Source organism: Sebastes fasciatus, chromosome 2, assembly GCF_043250625.1.
Source record: "Sebastes fasciatus isolate fSebFas1 chromosome 2, fSebFas1.pri, whole genome shotgun sequence".
In the NCBI taxonomy this organism is placed as follows: Eukaryota; Metazoa; Chordata; class Actinopteri; order Perciformes; family Sebastidae; genus Sebastes; species Sebastes fasciatus.
Window position 1 is genome coordinate 19,520,053 of NC_133796.1, and position 17,924 is coordinate 19,537,976.

At 40.6% G+C, this 17,924-nt stretch overlaps 1 protein-coding gene and 1 long non-coding RNA gene across 3 annotated transcripts in view; one reads left to right on the forward strand and one right to left on the reverse strand.

Annotated features, from left to right (window-relative positions):
• Positions 1 to 17,924, forward strand: part of LOC141754265 (CUB and sushi domain-containing protein 1) — a 467,652-nt gene that overhangs the window by 27,146 nt on the left and 422,582 nt on the right. The window lies entirely within an intron of this gene.
• Positions 1,562 to 1,948, reverse strand: LOC141762030 (uncharacterized). The gene is made up of 2 exons (XR_012592700.1): positions 1,872 to 1,948; positions 1,562 to 1,811 (listed from the first exon to the last, which is right to left on the reverse strand). It is a non-coding gene; the product is annotated as an uncharacterized LOC141762030 (long non-coding RNA).

Sequence of the window (17,924 nt, forward strand, 5' to 3'; positions counted from 1 at the left end):
TAGTCAATTAAAAAGAGGATGCTCAGACATGCCATGCGCTCTGACCTAGAATAGCTTTTGACAAGTACAGTATAAGGAGTGTGTCTCGTCTCATGACTGTACCGGTGACTGGTGTAACCACAGTTTTGATGCCCTACTCCATAATTCAGCTAGTCACTTACATTTTATATATACAGAGATTGATGCAAGATTTTGACTTCAGCTGAACACTGAAATCCTTTTTGCAGCTGTCACGATGCATCGTAACTCAAAATAGAGATCAGTCACTGTTGGCAAACATTATGATTAAACAAATCTTTTACATCTCCGTCTTACACAACCACCGCATTTAGCTGCCATGTTTAGCGCTGTAACAGGAACTCTGTCAACCATTTTGGGAATGAAGATCTCTGTAGTTTGTTAAATTTGTGTATGAAACAAGCCAAGCAGTGTAGTGATAATGTAATAAAATTTTACGACCAAAGTCCTTTGGTAGTTTTCATATCTTTTGGTGTAGCGTTTGAGCCAGAGCAATTGGAGAGATGTTTATGATGATATAGCTGTCTTTGGTTTAACGCACAGTTGAGCAATAGAAACAGACATGCATGCATTGTTGAGGTGTAAAACTCATCCTGAATGACAAAATGTCTGGAGAGGAGGTGTTTGCTCCAAGGACACTGGGTGATCAAAGGCCTTTTTATGCTCAGAACTTAAGCTCACATCATCATACCTCTGACTCACCTGAACAGGTCTGGAATATTTCAGCTTAATGCTGCAGGAACGAAGGATGTGGGTACAGTTAGCAAACGGTTTGGAGTACGGATGTGGCGGTGAGGAAATTGTCCCTCCAGTTAATAAACTTGTGACAACACTGGTTTCACCGATTACAGATGAAGGTCAATATGTGTAGCATGCTTACTTTGATCTTTAACGTTGGGTGGCTGAGTTTCTGGCCTCTCTGATCAAGCTTTCGCTGTGGGGGCCGCAGGTTTACACCCGGCGCTGCTCCGTCACGCACACCGGCTGTGCCCGCTCCGTCTTCCTCCCGGCGATTATCTCATTAACGTTATAGTTCCCTTATAGCATTGAGTTTATATCTGGAATATTGCCAAATAGGCGCTTTTGCTTTTTACTTCAACACCAAATCCTCCGCCATCGTCTTGTCTGTCAACTCTCTCTTGTCCCGTGTGTGAAATCTGACTCCTGCTACTCTGTGCTGAGACTCCATGCAGAGCAGACACTTTCATTTTCAGTTTGTAGTGTCCGTCGTCTGGCTATGTATTGATAACACGCTGCTGATACGCCAAAATTAAGTAAATGGGTTTTATTTCTGTAAAAAAACCAAAAAAACGATGGAGGGTAAGTAATGTAATCGGGGTATGCCTGAACACCCTGTAACACTGGTAACACCGACTACTGCGGCAAACCCAGTTTGGAGAAGACGTTAAATATACCGTACTGTTTTCGAATTTTTTTTACGATTATTTTTTGGGCTTTTTGCCTTTATTAGATAGTGACAGTGATGTATCTTCTGTGGTGATGCAGTTGAAGATGTTTGAAGAGAAACTCCGCCGACACTGTCTTAGTTGTATAACAAATTTATTACAATAAGTTCAGTATCGTAAACAAGTAACACGTTACTTGGAGAGCCTCCAGCCGAATAATGAGAGAACTCTCCTGAACGTGTACAGAGAGCTCCTTAAATACCGAGCTTGTTCAAACACTTAGTTTCCACATATGGTTTTGGGAGAGGGACAAATAAGAATAGAAACACCTCTTTTAGAAGCCACCATATGTCTCTTCAACTCTGACCCAGGACTCCCAGGACCCTGCTGACCTAGCATTTTGGTATATGTTTACCTTGACCAGCTCTAAATCAGGAAGGCCCAAACAACAACTAACATTCCAATATACTCTCCTAATACAAACCATCTATATAAATATGCTGCATCTAACAGCAGACACCTCAACAGTGATAGTTGTGAAAGGGGGAGAGAGAGGATGTGACATGCAACAAAGGGCCGCGGGTCGGATTCGAACCCCAGGCCGCTGTGGTAAAGACTCAGCCTTAGTACATGGGGCACCCGCTCTACCAGGTGAGCTACCGGGGCGCCCCTACAGAACTGTTTTCTGACCATTTTCTTATCATAACTGTGCAGCCGTTACTATTGTGGCATTCAGTTCAGCTGTCCATCCACCTTTTGTAAACACAAGGTAGAGAGACGACGAATAAAACTGATTTCACTTCCCTGAACTGTTGGCCATATCTGCTTTAATCAAGCTTTCCACAAGGCTGTTCACATATCTGTTATTTATCTGGCATTAGATTTTCAAACTAGTAAAATGTGAAGCCTTAGTACACTATGTCTTGAATAGAGAAAAAGACCTTCATAAATAACTCTTCATTACATGCTTGGTTAGGTTGCATAAAGAAATACACAAGAAGCCATATTGCATGAGGATCCTGGATGTGAAAGGCATTGTACAAATCCAGAGCCGGTCCTTTGTGAATGTGCAACTTCAATCACAAATCATTTGCATTTTGCCAATAGCTCTGGGGGTCATGAGTGTCAAGTTAAGCTCATCCATCCGGGTATTTTATGAGTAGGACATTAGGCAGACCAGAAAATAGCCTGTGAGACAACACTCTGACCACCAGCTCTTTCCCTTTGGTGGATGATTGAAGGACCCGAGAGGAGACTGAACAGATATAAAAACTAATTTATTCCTGTAGCCAAAACGATTTTTAATGCCAGGAAGTAATACTCGTGGCCGGGTGCTGTAAGTCGCCACGGTACTCTTTAAATGCAAAAGCTTTTATAAACATGCTGTACACTTGGTTGCAGTTGTGTGATGTCCTGATTCAGCAACTACGTGGTGTGTTGCTGTTTTTTAGTGCTTTGTTCTGATGATTTTCACTTTCTTTCTATATCATAAAAGTGTTGTCTAAGACAGTTTTTTTCTTAAAATGCATCTGGGTTTGTTTGTATCTTCCACTGTCGCATCACCATGTGATGAGCTGGCAAAACAAATCATTGTTAGCTACTGAGCAACAAACATAGAGCAGGTCTGAGGAGCAACAAGACTATTAAGGAGGAGTGGAGGGCTGTTTTGAGATTGTGTGAGTGTGTGAATGGTGGGCGGGGGCGTGTAAAAGAGAAAGGGAAGAAGAACAAATGTTGCTGTTGTGGTGACTTGGTCAGAATCATAACAACCTAAAAATCAATGACAAAAAAATGAAAAAAACATACTTGAAAGAGAGAAAAATAGACACAAACAGACAACCTGAGAAAGAAAAGATAGAGCACAACAGACAGACAGAGAGTATCAGTATATTAGTGACAGAAATGTGACGAACCGCAGACTCAGGAACTCTAAAAAACAACGTGGAAGAATAAAAAATGAACAACTGAACCTCTGCTTTCAGTCACTGAGGACATTTCCTATTCCAACCCAACACGACACCAGGATTATTATTATTAGGATATTACTGGAAATATTATACTGACATAAGAGAGTCAGTTTTAAAACCCATCATCATGGACAGAAATCCTATCATCCCTATAGTTTGGAGATATTTCTGAAATAGCTCTCATGGCTGCTGAATCTGTATATGACAAGGGAAAACCTGTGAGACCACTAACTTTTATCCAACATTGACAACGTTTACATGCACACTAATATGCCAATATTATTCCAAATATGACAATATTTTGAATTCCCTTTGGATATTCTGAATTAGACCTTATTCCGAATGGAGCATTTTCTGTTGAAGCCTGTTTTTGGAGTATTCTTTGGACATGCATACACTGCATTCGGAATATGCGTCTCAATCTGGGTTCTTACAGCAGTTTGGACGTGCGGCCCTGCACTGTCTTGCTTGTTTACGGCCACCTCTGTGTGTTGTACACAAACCAACTAGCCGACAGTTTGCAGAGATGTATGCCCAAAAGAAACGCCCACATTTCTGTTCAGATGGAGGAACACTCCTACTTTTAAACATTATGAAAGACTTGGATATCAAGAGGTTTTTGAATATGCGCAAACACGCAACGCCAACCTTTTCAAGAAGGTGGTAGAAGGAATGAAAGACGGAGGCTGCCGGTCAAACAAGTCTACCATTGTTAATCGGAGTATTCACGGCTCCATGTAAATGGGAATATTAGTGGACTTCATTTTCATTAGCCATGCAAACGGCTTAGTAGGAATATTGTCTTCTTCCGAATAAAGGCAAAAAACAGAATATTTTGTGCATGTAAACTATTCTTCTCTTATCTGTGTTGTGTTTGGATGTGTGTTTTTCTGTTTGTCCACCTCGGTGAGTCCGTTCTGCAGGTAATTGCTGTGTTGCATCTCCTCTTAACAGAATGGCAGTCATTTTCCCTAATGTCTTTTTTCATCATGGGGGGGAAATAGCTGGCATTTAGCCAGCACTTTACTATGTGTCTCAACCCATTAACTAGCAGTTTAGATATAACATAGCGCACCTCAATTACTAGGTGCCTCCACCCATTGCCTGGCAACATAACATATTAGACAGCTTAGCTCACTTATATGTGTCTGAATTTATTAACCAGTCTCTTACTATATAGAGGATCATTTGGTATCTGCTTGTCTTGTTAGGTGTTTGCTTCAAGAGGTAGCGTTTAGTTAATGAAGGACGAGAGAGTCTGAACAGGAAGACAGGTGAGGAATTCATTCTGTCTTTATCTAGCTAACTTACTGTCTTTAAGTTCATTACTGATCAATGCACTATAAATACAAGTGCTTCAAATGGAAGCATATCAACACAATCTGTGTGACTCTCCGCATGTGTCACTATTTAGGTATTGTTTAGTTACATTCAATATAATGATATAGTTGATAATATAAATGATCAGATGTGTTATACACAACAGAAAAGTAACTTTCCCTCATGAGGGTACACTCAGTTGCCAGTTTGTTAGGTACACTTGGGTTAGAATGTCAAGATTGAGTTTTTTAAGAGAAGACGTATCACTCTGTTGGAGTTATTGTATCTGCAAAAACACTCGCAAATTGTACAGTGGTGTTACCGAGTGGAGGTGCTTCCCCAGAGCCGGCCCGTGGCATAAAGGCGGTATAGGCGAATGCTCAGGGCGCCAGCCATCCATCCATCCGTCCATCCATCCATCCATCCATAGGGGTGCCCCAAATGAAGGAAGAAAAAAAAAAAGTATAACTTATACTTACTCACTATTTTGTTTACTAATATTATTTTAATACTATTATTTTGAAATATTACAAAAACAGCCCACAACAACATAACTACGTAGGCCCTGTTTTCTGGGTTGCCCGCAGCATCTCCCCGACATTTCTTATGTTTGCACTGTTTTCTTTAATATTGTATTTATAATTATGTCACTTGTTTCTTTAATACTGTTTTTATTTAGTGTTTTTTTTTTAATTTCCAAAAGAAAACAATGTCAAAGACATAAAGCTATGCAGTTTCTCTGTGAGTGTATGAACAAAATGATTGGTGGTGGAAATGGCTGCGATGCAAGGGCCACTAGCTAAAATCTTTCCTAGGGCACCAAATTGGTCAGGGCTGGCTCTGTTCTTCCCTCACAAGAGATTTTTTGCTGAGCAATGATATCGGCTGCAGACAGCAATTTTGGACTGCCGTCTAGTTACTCACGGAATTAACGTTAATTAGTGACAGCTGGTATGACCTGCCGCGGCGAGGCGACGTTTGTCTTTTTAACTAGCGAAAATGCCGGCCAGCACCAGCTAAATATGGTAAGCTGGTACCTGAATGTTTTGTACACTGCTATTCTTTGCCATTGACAAAGAGAAAGTTAGAGTCGACTCTGGGCTTTGCAAACTTGCAACTTTTTCACATCCACACTCTAATTTTCACTCGCATATGCAGTGAAGAGCTGTACTGCACTTTGACACTTAGACACTGTTTTATCCACCTCAGCCTGCTAGAGTATTGAAAGTAACTGATTTTGATTGACTTGAGACATATCTACACCGAGGTGGAAGTAGCATAATGCAATACAATTCAACACAGCAACACAAGACACAAAACTAAAGCCTCCAAAAAGTTTTATCTTCGTATAACTGTTTGAACAAAACATTTCATAAAAGGTAAGTCTGTTTTATTGAGGTGTACCTAATAAACTGGCAACTGATTGTATTGTATACTGTATATCTGGCCAAAATTATGAAATACGCTTGATTTAAATACCTAAGGAATCCATTGGTACCATAGCTTGTCATTAACTTTTGCAAACTTTTGGTGAGGAAAAACTGGCATGGCCATTTTTAAAGGGGTCACTTGACCTCTGACCTCAAGTTATGTGAATGAAAATGGGTTCTATGGGTACCCACGAGTCTCCGCTTTACAGACATGCCCACTTTATGATAATCACATGCAGTTTGAGGCAAGTCATAGTCAAGTCAGCACACTGACACACTGACAGCTGTTGTTGCCTGTTGGGCTTGATATTATGATTTGAGCATATTTTTTATGCTAAATGCAGTACCTGTGAGGGTTTCTGGACAATATTTGTCATTGTTTTGTGTTGTTAATTGATTTACAATAATAAATATACTGTATATTTGACAAATCTCCCTTTAAGTTACATTGTGAACAGATTAAAAAAGTGTGATTAATTTGAGATTAATCGCGATTAACTGTGGACAATCATGCGCTTAATCGTGATTAAATATTTGAATCAATTGACACCCCTATAAATGATATAACAATGACAATTATCTCTAATGCAACCACTTATACAGCAAACAGTCCTATGGAATACTTTTTTCATCGTCTTCCCTCTCTAATCAGGAGTGATCTGAGGATTATGAACACTCACAGAGCTGACCAAGAAAACACAGCATAGTCAACAGTTCGGCCACGGGATCCAGTAGTCACACAAGAGGCGGCAAACTGTATATGACAATCAGCATTTACAAACACAAGATATGTTAATCTCAATGTCTTGCCATTGTAATTTCTGTGCTTAATATTCAACACCAAACAGTCCAATGATTTAAGGATAAGTAAATTCAAAAGACAGTGGCAACATATGCATCCTGACGCACACACATGTTCAGTGACAGACAGAGAGAACGAATGGCAACGTTTATTACTTGCCAGGCAGTGGTCCGGTTTAGCTTCAGTGTTGCCTTAAGCAAATGAGAAAGAGAGAGAGAAAGAGAAAATGGGGGTGGAGGAAGTCAAAGGCAATGAGGGGGGTTAGGCAAAGAGGAAGGCTCGGAGAGAGAGATGGAGAGGAAGAGTGAGTGTGAAGAGCAAACGGAGAGGGTTGAATAAAGCTTCCGGGCCCCAGAAGGCCGAGCTCTCAGACATTTTAATCAATAACCGCAGCTCTATCAAAGGACGGCTGATAGGCCAGAGACAGAGGGATTGTTCTGCACTCAGTGCCTCACCCCTAAGGAGTGACTCAACACTCTGGGACAGGGTGAGGAGGAAGAGGGCGGCAGAGACAGATGGACGAGGAGAATGACAAGGAATAAGGAAAGGACAGATAGCAAGGCAGAGGGAGAGAGAAAAGAGCAGACAATAGAGACACAATTATGGAGACGCAGGGAGGCAGAAGACGGTGACGTTTTTTTGATAGATTTTCTGCTAGTCTTTGGTTATTTTCTGCCATTATGTCACAGACGGAAAATTGTTACCGTGTGTGTGTGTGTTCATGTGCAAAATCAAAATCTTTTATGTGACTTGACAGACTGCTGCAGCTCAGATATAAAGACTCTCTGTGAAACTTTATGTATTTATTTATGTGTGTGTGTGTGTGTGTGTGTGTGAGAAAGGGGGAGAGAGGATGCTGTTATCTGAAACTAGTTCAGTGTAGTGTCTGATACAGAGAAGTAGAGAGAGGAACAAGAGAGTCTGTGTGTGCATGTGCCTGGTAATGTGTGTCGAAATAAAAGAAACATAAATGTTTTCTGGAAATTTAAATAACATTCTTTGATAAGTTTGCTGGATTCCTTGGTTATACACATGGGAGCTAGTGTTGAAAAAGGAATGTGGAAATTAGTGTAAAACCAAAAAAACACACACTTGAGACCATCCTGCGATAGGATCACACCAGCCGAGACGCTGAATCGGTTCATACCCCCCTATTTTCGGTGCCCTTGCTCTGACCACACCCACCTTCGAATTCAACCTTCATTTTGATCTCAAATACACACCTGTAAAGTTTGGTGACTTCATCTTGCACGGTTGTGACGCTATCGCGGTGCAAATCGGTCCATGATGCCCCACATACACACAATGACAAAGTGAAAACAATACCAGCCACACGCTGTAGCTGCTGGTAAAAAGGGTGAAGTGTGGACCTGAACTTTTGTTTTTATCCATTAATCTCACTATTTAGCACCGCTATTGTTTTCCCTTGATTGTGTGCAGCCACTGTTTATAAGATATTATTCATGAAATGTATGTTACAGAGCTGCAAACACTTATATTTTACCCCTAATTTGTAAATATTTGTACCTAACTGTAGAAGTGCAGATAAGTAAAAGATGCTATTATTTTTTTATTTTTTTATTTTGTTGCCAACATTTGTGGCTGAAGGATATTCCTAAACTTCATAAAAAAAATTCCATTTTAGAGATTCGAATCAGTAAAACAGCATACTGTATAGGTAGGTATCTGTTATGTGTTTTATCTTGGGCAATATGAATAACATTCTCTTTTATGGTAGATCTATCCAGCTATCTAGCCATAGCTACAGTCCCCTAGAAAACTATTGGAACAGCGAGGCCAATTCCTTTATTTTTTCTGTACACTGAAAACATTTGGGTTTGACATCAAAAGATGAATATGAGACAAGGGATCAGGATTTCAGCTTCTATTTCCAGGTATTTACATCTAAATCTGTTAAAAAAAACTTAGAAGATAGTACCTTTTGTTTGAACCCGCCCATTTTTCAAGTGAGCAAGATTATTGGATGTGACTGACAGGTGTTTTTTGTTGCCCAGGTGTGTTCTATTGCATTGATTATTCAAACAATAAATAGCGCTGAATGTCTACTCTCAGTTTCAGCTTTGGGTTTTGCCTGTGCAGACTGCATTTATAGTTCAAAAGGTGTAACCAGCATGTAAACCAGAGAGCTGTTTATGGGAGAAAAGCAAGCAATTTTGAAGCTGAGAGAAGATGGAAAATCAATCAGAGCCATTGCACAAACATTGGCCAAACCCAGTACGACCCTTTGGAATGTCCTGAAGAAGAAAGAAACCACTGGTGTACTGAGCAACAGACGTCGAACCGGTAGACCAAGGAAAACATCAGCAGTTGATGACAGAAACATTGTGAGAGCTGTAAAGAAAAGCCCTTAAACAACCGTCAGTGACATCATCAACAACCTCCAGAGGGCAGGAGTGAAGGTATCACAATCCACCGTTTGCAGAAGACTTCGGGAACAAAAGTACAGAGCCTACACCAGAAGATCCAAACCACTCATTAGCAATAAGAATAGCAAGGCCAGATTGGAGTTTGCCAAAAAGTACAGAGACGAGGCTCAAAAGTTGTGTGACCAAGTTCTATGGACTGATTAGACAAAGATTAACCTGATGTGATGGAAAGTCTAATGTGTGGAGAAAGAAAGGATCTGCTCATGATCCCAAACACACAAGCTCATCTGTGAAACACGGTGGAGGTAATGTCATGGCTTGGGCTTGCATGGCTTCTTCTGTGACGGGCTCATTGATCTTCATTGATGATGTAACACATGATAGCAGCAGCAAAATGATCTCAGAAGTCTACAGAAACATTTTGTCTGCCAATTTAAAGAGAGATGCAACCAAACTGATCGGGAGATCCTTCATCATGCAGCAAGACAACGACCCAAAACACACTGCCAAAACAACCAAGGAGTTCATCAGGGGAAAGAAGTGGAAGGTTTTAGACTGGCGAAGTCAATCTCCAGACTTAAACCCTATTGAGCTGCATTTTACCTGCTACGGAGGAGACTGAAGGGAGATACCCCCCGAAACAAACAACAACTGAAAGAGGCTGCGGTGAAAGACTGGAAAAGCATCACAAAAGAGGAATGCATAAGATTGGTGATGTCAATGGGTCGCAGGCTTGATGCAGTTCTTGCAACCAAAGGATTTGCAACTAAATATTAAGTATTATTCACTTTAATCTATTTTAAGTCTATCTGTTCCTATGCTTTTGCTCACCTAAAAATTTGGTGCTCCATTACAAACGATGCTATCTTCTCAGTTTTTTAACAGATCTAGATGTAAACACCTGGACATAGAAGCTGAAATCCTGATCTCTTGTCTCATATTCATCTTTTGATGTTATCTGTCTGTCTCCATCTCCCCCGTTTCAGTGTCCGGGACAGTGCCGCTGCCGCTGCCGCACTACTGTACACACACACACACACACACACACACACACACACACACACACACACACACACCTTTAAACATAACAAACAGCGATATCTGTCTGAGAATAACTAATAATAATTAATGTTGAATATGAATAATGAATAATGTTGTGGAATTATTTCTTATTTCATGGCCTATTTTGGGATTTATACATTATTATTATTACCATGGCAATGGTTGAAGCTTCGAAGCATTCGGGTCAGCCCTAATCATAATATATTCCCTTTTCTAGAAATGTAGTTGAGTAATTGCAGGAGATAAAATTAAACAGAGGGGAATGTGTATTTTACATATACCTGAAAAATCAAGGATGTTCATCACATCGATACAAAAATATCTTGCTTTAACAGATTGCCCCAAGAAGGAATTTCTTTGCATCCAGTATAGACAGAAGGAAGAATTATATTGACCAATAACCTTTTTAATGACATGTGAATATTGTTTTAAGAATTCAGGTTTCAAAAAAGGTGAACCTACCAATCCTTTAAGTCCAATATTGCCAACATTTCCCGCATTTGTCTAATACATCCAGAAAGCTGTGCCTTTCTGGATAGAAACCATATAGACAAATGTTCATCATCTCATGGTATATATCGTCCTATAACCCACTATATCTGAACAGTTTTGTTTTGTGAAACTCCTGATGCTTGAAACTGGAGGCTGAAATCTAGCTGGGAGGGAAGAGGATTACAGTAACATCATTGGTGCTTTAAAGATGTGACTCATGACCGTCACCTCTTTCCTCTCCTCTTCCTCCCATGTTTGTTACATATCAGTCTTCTTTGCCGAAATACCGACTGAAAAATAAATGACGTAACCCTGACGGAAATGAAATCAGTTAAAACCAGAGTCGGAGCCACAGTTTGGTTTCTGGAGGGAGACATGCAGTCTGTAACTCTCCACGGATTCAGAGTGTGGCGTGTTGTTCAAGAACCATGCGCTAAGCGTTGCAAAGCTCCGAGCACTTAAAATGCTTTCTATTTAAACTCTGCAACCCACTGTGCTTGTTTCTCCGAATGTGTGTGTGTGTGTGAGACTGAAACCATCTCTGTGAGTCTCAGAAGAAATACGCAAGTGTGGAAGTGTAACAATCGAGTTGTTGAAATGCACACAGCTCATCTGAAGGTGTGTGTGTGTGATCATATGTGTGTGAGAAGTGATCAATTGCACAGTTCTGCAATGCGTGTGCATTTACAGTTTCATTTGAGGTGCACGTGTGTGTCTGTGTTACTGTGTGTAAATTCACGGCTTGCTTTCTTTCCGCTTCTTTGATTAATCTGTACTAGAAAAAAACCCACCTCAACTCATATTACCAATAATTAATGCTGAAGCATCTAATTTATCATAGATGTCATATCTTCCTTTTTTTACTATCAGAGCTGTAATGTGAAATTAAAACATACCAAACCCTGCATCATGCCAGATATAGACTCAAAAGGATGCTCGAAAAGGTCTTGGTAGAGCTCCATTTGAATTTGAACTGATTGTGATTGCTTTTAAATACCCCTCATTTGAATTTTGCAAACCTTTTGAAATGAATCCAATCAGGGAGTGATTGTAAATGCTAAACCTGAAGTATCACTTTTTGTGACTGAAATAATACAATTTGACACATATTTGACCATCGAAATCTTATTTGCTTCTTGACGTCATAGAGTGACTAATATAAACGTGGTTGAACTTGCTGAAATGACATATCTGAAAGCTGACTCAAAATACACGTGTGCTTCATTCCTGTCATATCACATCACAGGTATACGCCTCTCAGTATAGTGCATCCCTCTGCTAGCACTGTGCAATTGTCAAGGTGTTTGTTCCACATGTCAGAATCTCACTAAAAGCTAATTATTTTCTCCAAGCTCCATTACCAGCAGGCTTCACATCAGGAGACGCACACATTCATCAGTGTGTCTGAAATTCGAGCCCGCTTTTAAACATTTTGGCTGATTATCACACCACCATGGGGCCAATCAGCACCGTATTTACAGTGGCCCTCGATGCTGACCTTTTACCACTGGCAGGGGCTCTTGTAAAGAGATCTGAGAGTGACTTGTGACGGTGAGTCACCAGTGTGTTTTGCTTTCATGCCAGTAATCTTGTTGTTATATGAACAGTGTTAGAGTTAGTTAGATAACTCACTTTGTAACCAAACTAAACATACAAAGCTGCTGGTGAAAGGAGTGCTCATGGGCTGATTTAATTAGATGTTAACGAAGACTTCAATATTTTGGTTTGACAGTAATTTCCTTAACATGTGAGGAAAACCTCAAGGCATATTTTAGCTCACTAAACGGCACACCGCTCAAAGATTCAAAGCAGCAGCTCAAGATATGAAAAGTAGAAATCCTCAGTGGAGTTTAACAGCATACTCAGCCCTCATCTACCTCATCTACTCATCTCATGGGAAGGCGCATAAATAACACGACATCACAAGGACATTCGGTGTGTCACAAGAACGCATTTTTCATCCTTTTTTGTGTGTCATTTTTGCGCTACGCAGTAAAAGTACGGTCACTAGGTTTAGGAAAATTGTCATGGTTGGGCTTGAAATAAGTAGGTAAACTAAGTAAAATATATATGCAAACAAAGTAACTGAAGTACGGAAAACACGTCACAAACGTCACTAACATAACTTCAAAATAACTCAACAACACTTTGGGACACAAACGCCGGCCTCCTGGTTGAAAGTCGTGTGTTTGGATTAATATGTATTTTTTTTGTTTGTGGTATATATATGTAAATTATATAAATAACTCAACATTACTTTGGGACACGGAACACCGGCCTCGAACGCCGGCCTACTGGTTGAAACTCCTGTGATTGTTGGACCCATCCACCTCCCCTCCTGCCCACCATAAGCAGTCATTCTCACGTTTATATTTTACGTCACCACCTCTGAGTGTAGCATACAGACTACATGGCGTACAAATGACACACTCAAAGCAAGACAGATGTACTTACTGAATGCAAAATGACCTGCGATTACTGTCAATCATACGGCATTTAGCGCGACCGGGCCGGTATACTAGATCTGCAGGGCCTTTCTGGATATTTCCAAGGTATTGTATACATTGTCTGCTATGCCATTAGAACGAGAAGGTTACATTTATCATTGAGACAAACTGACAGCATAAACCACCTCATCATCATCATCATCATCATCATCATCATCATCATTATCATCAGATAAAGGCAAATATGACAAATGAAATAGCAAGCATATGAATGTCCAAGCAACATTCAATAGAATTCACCTTTTCACATTCAGATTAGCTTTTTATCCCACTCATATGCGTTTCTGTAAGGCATTACAGTCTCAAAGGGCCAGTAGTGTGGCTTTAGTCGTGTTTCTTTTAGCTTTGACCTCGCAATCGGAAGCAATCGGTTCAATTCATGAAGCTTCATTTGTTACATTTGTTAAAAAAATTATGCAAATGTAAAAATGATCACAATGACATCCATGCAAAAGAATATAGTGATTTCTTTTGCATATGAGTGTGTGATATCCAGTGCTTAGTTTCCTTATCCGACTAAGGATAGATGGTGTCATATGCTGATGGTAAAGCCCTGTGGGACACATTTTTAGGCTATATAAATAAACTTGACCACACTGTCAACACTTTTAAGGACTACATCTTCTTATAAGACAGAAAATGATTGCTAGTGAAGGCTGTGGATTGTCCAGAATAACCAGGACATTGGGACATTTGGACCGGCACACTGTTGCTGAGTTCGTCATTTCTTGTTATTTTCAGCACCACAAACAAAATCCCTGTCACCTCTGTTGTTTTGGGGTCACGCCAGCAGATATATAAAATCCCCATTATAGATAAAACCAAAACTATTTGCATGGTTAGATATCACCGAGGGACAAGTGGGACACTTTTTTCTGTGTGATTTGGGTGAACTGATCCTTTCACTTCAGACTTAAACCTTTACCAGAGCAAAATGTGTACATCTAGTACATCACTTGTAATTCAGTCAGGACCACTTTAGTCAAAGACACTTATTACATTGCAGTAATATATACATTATATTTGGCGGTATGGCTCTGCTCTGGGACCTCCCTGCCCATCCACGCGCATACGTGGAACCACGAGCCTATGTGGTAGCATGAGACAAGGAGAGCACTCCTCCTTGCCCTTCCATGTGCACACATGGAAAGCCAAAGGCAGGGAGAGCAGCAGCAAAGACCCCCCTGGGTGCAGAACAGAGCTGGAATCAATGACAACAGAATTGACATTGATTAAGTCATAAACAGTTAGGGGTGGGCGACACATCGGATATAGTCGATGTATCGCGGCTTGTCCCCCTGCGGTACAGAAAACGACTACATCGCGAACATCAAACACAAATTGTCATGTAATGTTTCCAAGCCAACCCTTTTTGTATGAAAGATTAAAATTGTTCCAAAGAACCACTAATGAATATCAACAGAGATTTTAATGCAGACATATGCTGCAGGGACTACAAGATCATAATATTGGTGTGATTGTATGCATCAAAGGGTTAAATTGAGCATTTATGAAGTGCTTAGAGGATATTTGAAAATATTGCGATATATCGTGTATTGCGATATAGCCTAAAATATCGCGATATTTATCCTAGGCCATACCGCCCAGCCCTAGAAACAGTATTAAAAGGAGGTGGTGGGGTGGAGGTGGGTTGCGAGCGGCTTGTAGAGGAAGCAGCAACGGTAGGCCGGCTGAAGCAGCTTAAATAAGGTGCCCTGTATGAAATTGACCAATGAATGCATAGAGAGGAATCAGCTGATCTGTCAGCTGATGCATCAGCTGATTGGGCTGGCTTAAGATCAGCTGTTATCAGCTGATCGCCATTGTATGAGCAGAGCTTGACATCATGGCCTGCATGAACTAATGCTACGCTCGATATGTTATCCAAATTAATGCTTTTTAAAAACAGTCCTAATATGCATATTTAGCCGGATCACTGATTGTAATCAATACTGATAACAGCAAAAATTATAAGAAAAATTGTCTCAGTATTGTCATTGACAATGAGAATAATGTAATACACCATACGAAATACACTTCATCACAGTAAATAATTGAGTATAGGATACTGCAAGACTCTTTTATGTTTGGCTTGCTCCTTTAAACCTGCAATTTGTTATCCCTACATGTGGGATTTTACTTTTCTAATGGCTTCTATATAGTATAGTACAGCGGGGCAATGTGGTGGGAGTTGAAAGCTAGAGAGAGGGAGAACACACTCATGGAAAGGGAGAGAGAGATAGAGTGAGAAAAAGAGGGTCAAAGACAGAGAGGGAGTGTAAAGAGTGGATGTATAAGAGACATAGACACAGAAAGAGAGGGGGAATGGGGAAGATCAGGGAAGGCAGATAAAAACAGAGACTTATAGATGCACAAACTGGCAGCCTCTTGACATGAAAGAAGAGGAGAGAGAATAAAAGAGAATATTAAAGGAACTGTAAGCATGCACTTATATTATCTACACACACTCACACACACACAGACACACAGTGTGTGTATATGTAGTGCCTGCTCAGTGTGAGACTGTGTGCTTGTGTTTATTAGACGCGATGCTCAAGCTGGAATAAAAAGGGAAAAGCGTGAGAAAAAATGCGCAAGAGCCTCCGAGATCAAGGGGCAAAATCTGGCACGGTGTCATGTGTGTTTTAAGACACACACACAGAGAGAGAGGATGGGGGGGGGGGGGAGACACAGAGGGAAGAAGAGAGGGAAGATGGACAGATTGTAGGATAGAGGGAGACAGGGAGGGGAAAAAGAATAGGGAGAAGGAGAAAATTGGAGAGGCGAAAAGGTAAGCGGAGGTGAAAGAGAGACTTTTCTTGTTGTGCTCCGGATTTTTTTTTTCTACACTCATTTAGTGTGAAGCGTTGATAACATCTACCGAGGCACACACACACACACACACACACTGCAGAGTAGCTGCATGTATTAGAGCAGGGTATGTATTGCTGTAATGTGTGACAGCAGGCCCAGCTTTACTGCTCACTAACAAATAGCCCAAGGCAAAACACACAAAAGCACAAGGTTACATTCAATTCACATACATATGAATGCATACAGGATGTAGAGACGGGCAGTTTTTGAAGGCCACTACATATTACCGTGAACCATGCATGGTACTTTTCAAAGGAATACTTCCTCACAGATAATAAGCTCCTTCGTGAAGTCGCAGGGGTTCAGGGTGAAGAGGGGTAGAAGATTAAAATCTGTGGAGCAGAGTGGAGAAGGTGGAGAGATGGAGAGATGAGCAGAAGTCGAGAACTATTCTTAGCCTGCTGCTGTTAACCGTCTTGGCATCCTCAGACGCACACACACACACACGAGCATGAACACACACTGAAGGAGGAACATACTGTGCATCCGTCATCCATACAGAGCTGCAGAATAAGGCGAGGTGTGTGTATGTGAGAGGATGAGATGGGGCGGCTACTAAAGTGTTAGACTAGAGAGGCAAAGACCAGAGAAAAGAAAGGGAGGAAAGGATAGAGGACAAGAAGAGAGAAAAGGAGAGATAACCGATGTTCTTGTCCTTGTATTAGCTCTAATTCCCCCTAATGTACCTGGTATTAAAGGGGGAGTTCACCCATTTTCTCTGACCTTGTCTATAGCACTCTGAGAAGCTATATAGATACAGAGCTGGAAGAGATTGTCTGGCTCTCTGCCAACAGTTCATCTCCACGTCATTCTGAGAAAAAAAAGGAAACACTCCTCCTTTTATTGCTGCATATTTTATCTTTTCTGTCATCCTTACATCCATTCCTCTGCTGATCTCTCGCCTCCCCTCCAACACATACGTACATCATGTTAATTAATGTTGTTAAAACTGTGTGCTTGATTGCCACACATAAGGTGAAACTTAAAGCTTCAGTAGGCAACCATTTTTTGGCATCATTGGGTAAAAAAATTCCATAATAACTTCTCAGCATATTGTAATTCAAGTGTTGTGATAGATAATTAATCTTCTGCACCTCCTTATGGCTGTTTTCTGGCTTTAAAAAATCTAGCCCGTGACACAGAGGCATATGATTTTTTTCAGATTACCTGTTTCATGTACTACTGTCAGGATATAGCGACTTATAGCGTTTTATAAAAATAACTTTTTTTTAATCATATTTGCTCCAATCTCGCCTACTTCAGCTTTAAATGTAGCTTTAGATGAAATTAGTTTGGCTGTTGCAGCAGCAGAATACAGCAAAGAATAACAGCAAAATGCTAGAAAATAGAGTGAAACCCAACTCCAGACATTATGCAGCTGACGGTTCCGACACATGCTGAGTGGAATCTGTAAATGCACAGAAAAGGAAAGACTGTTACTTACATGTGGAGGCTGCAGTAAACATTGACTGATTTTGCCCACATTTTTATTACAGGAAACACTTCTTCCACTAAATCAGTGGTTCTCAAACTGTGGGGCGCGTATGACCGCCGGGGGAAAATGTGATGCGCAATTAATGTTTTGATGTCGGAATCTTTTTCACGGCGGAACAGTAAACAAATCGTCTCTTTATGCATCCATTCAGACAGATAGTCTGT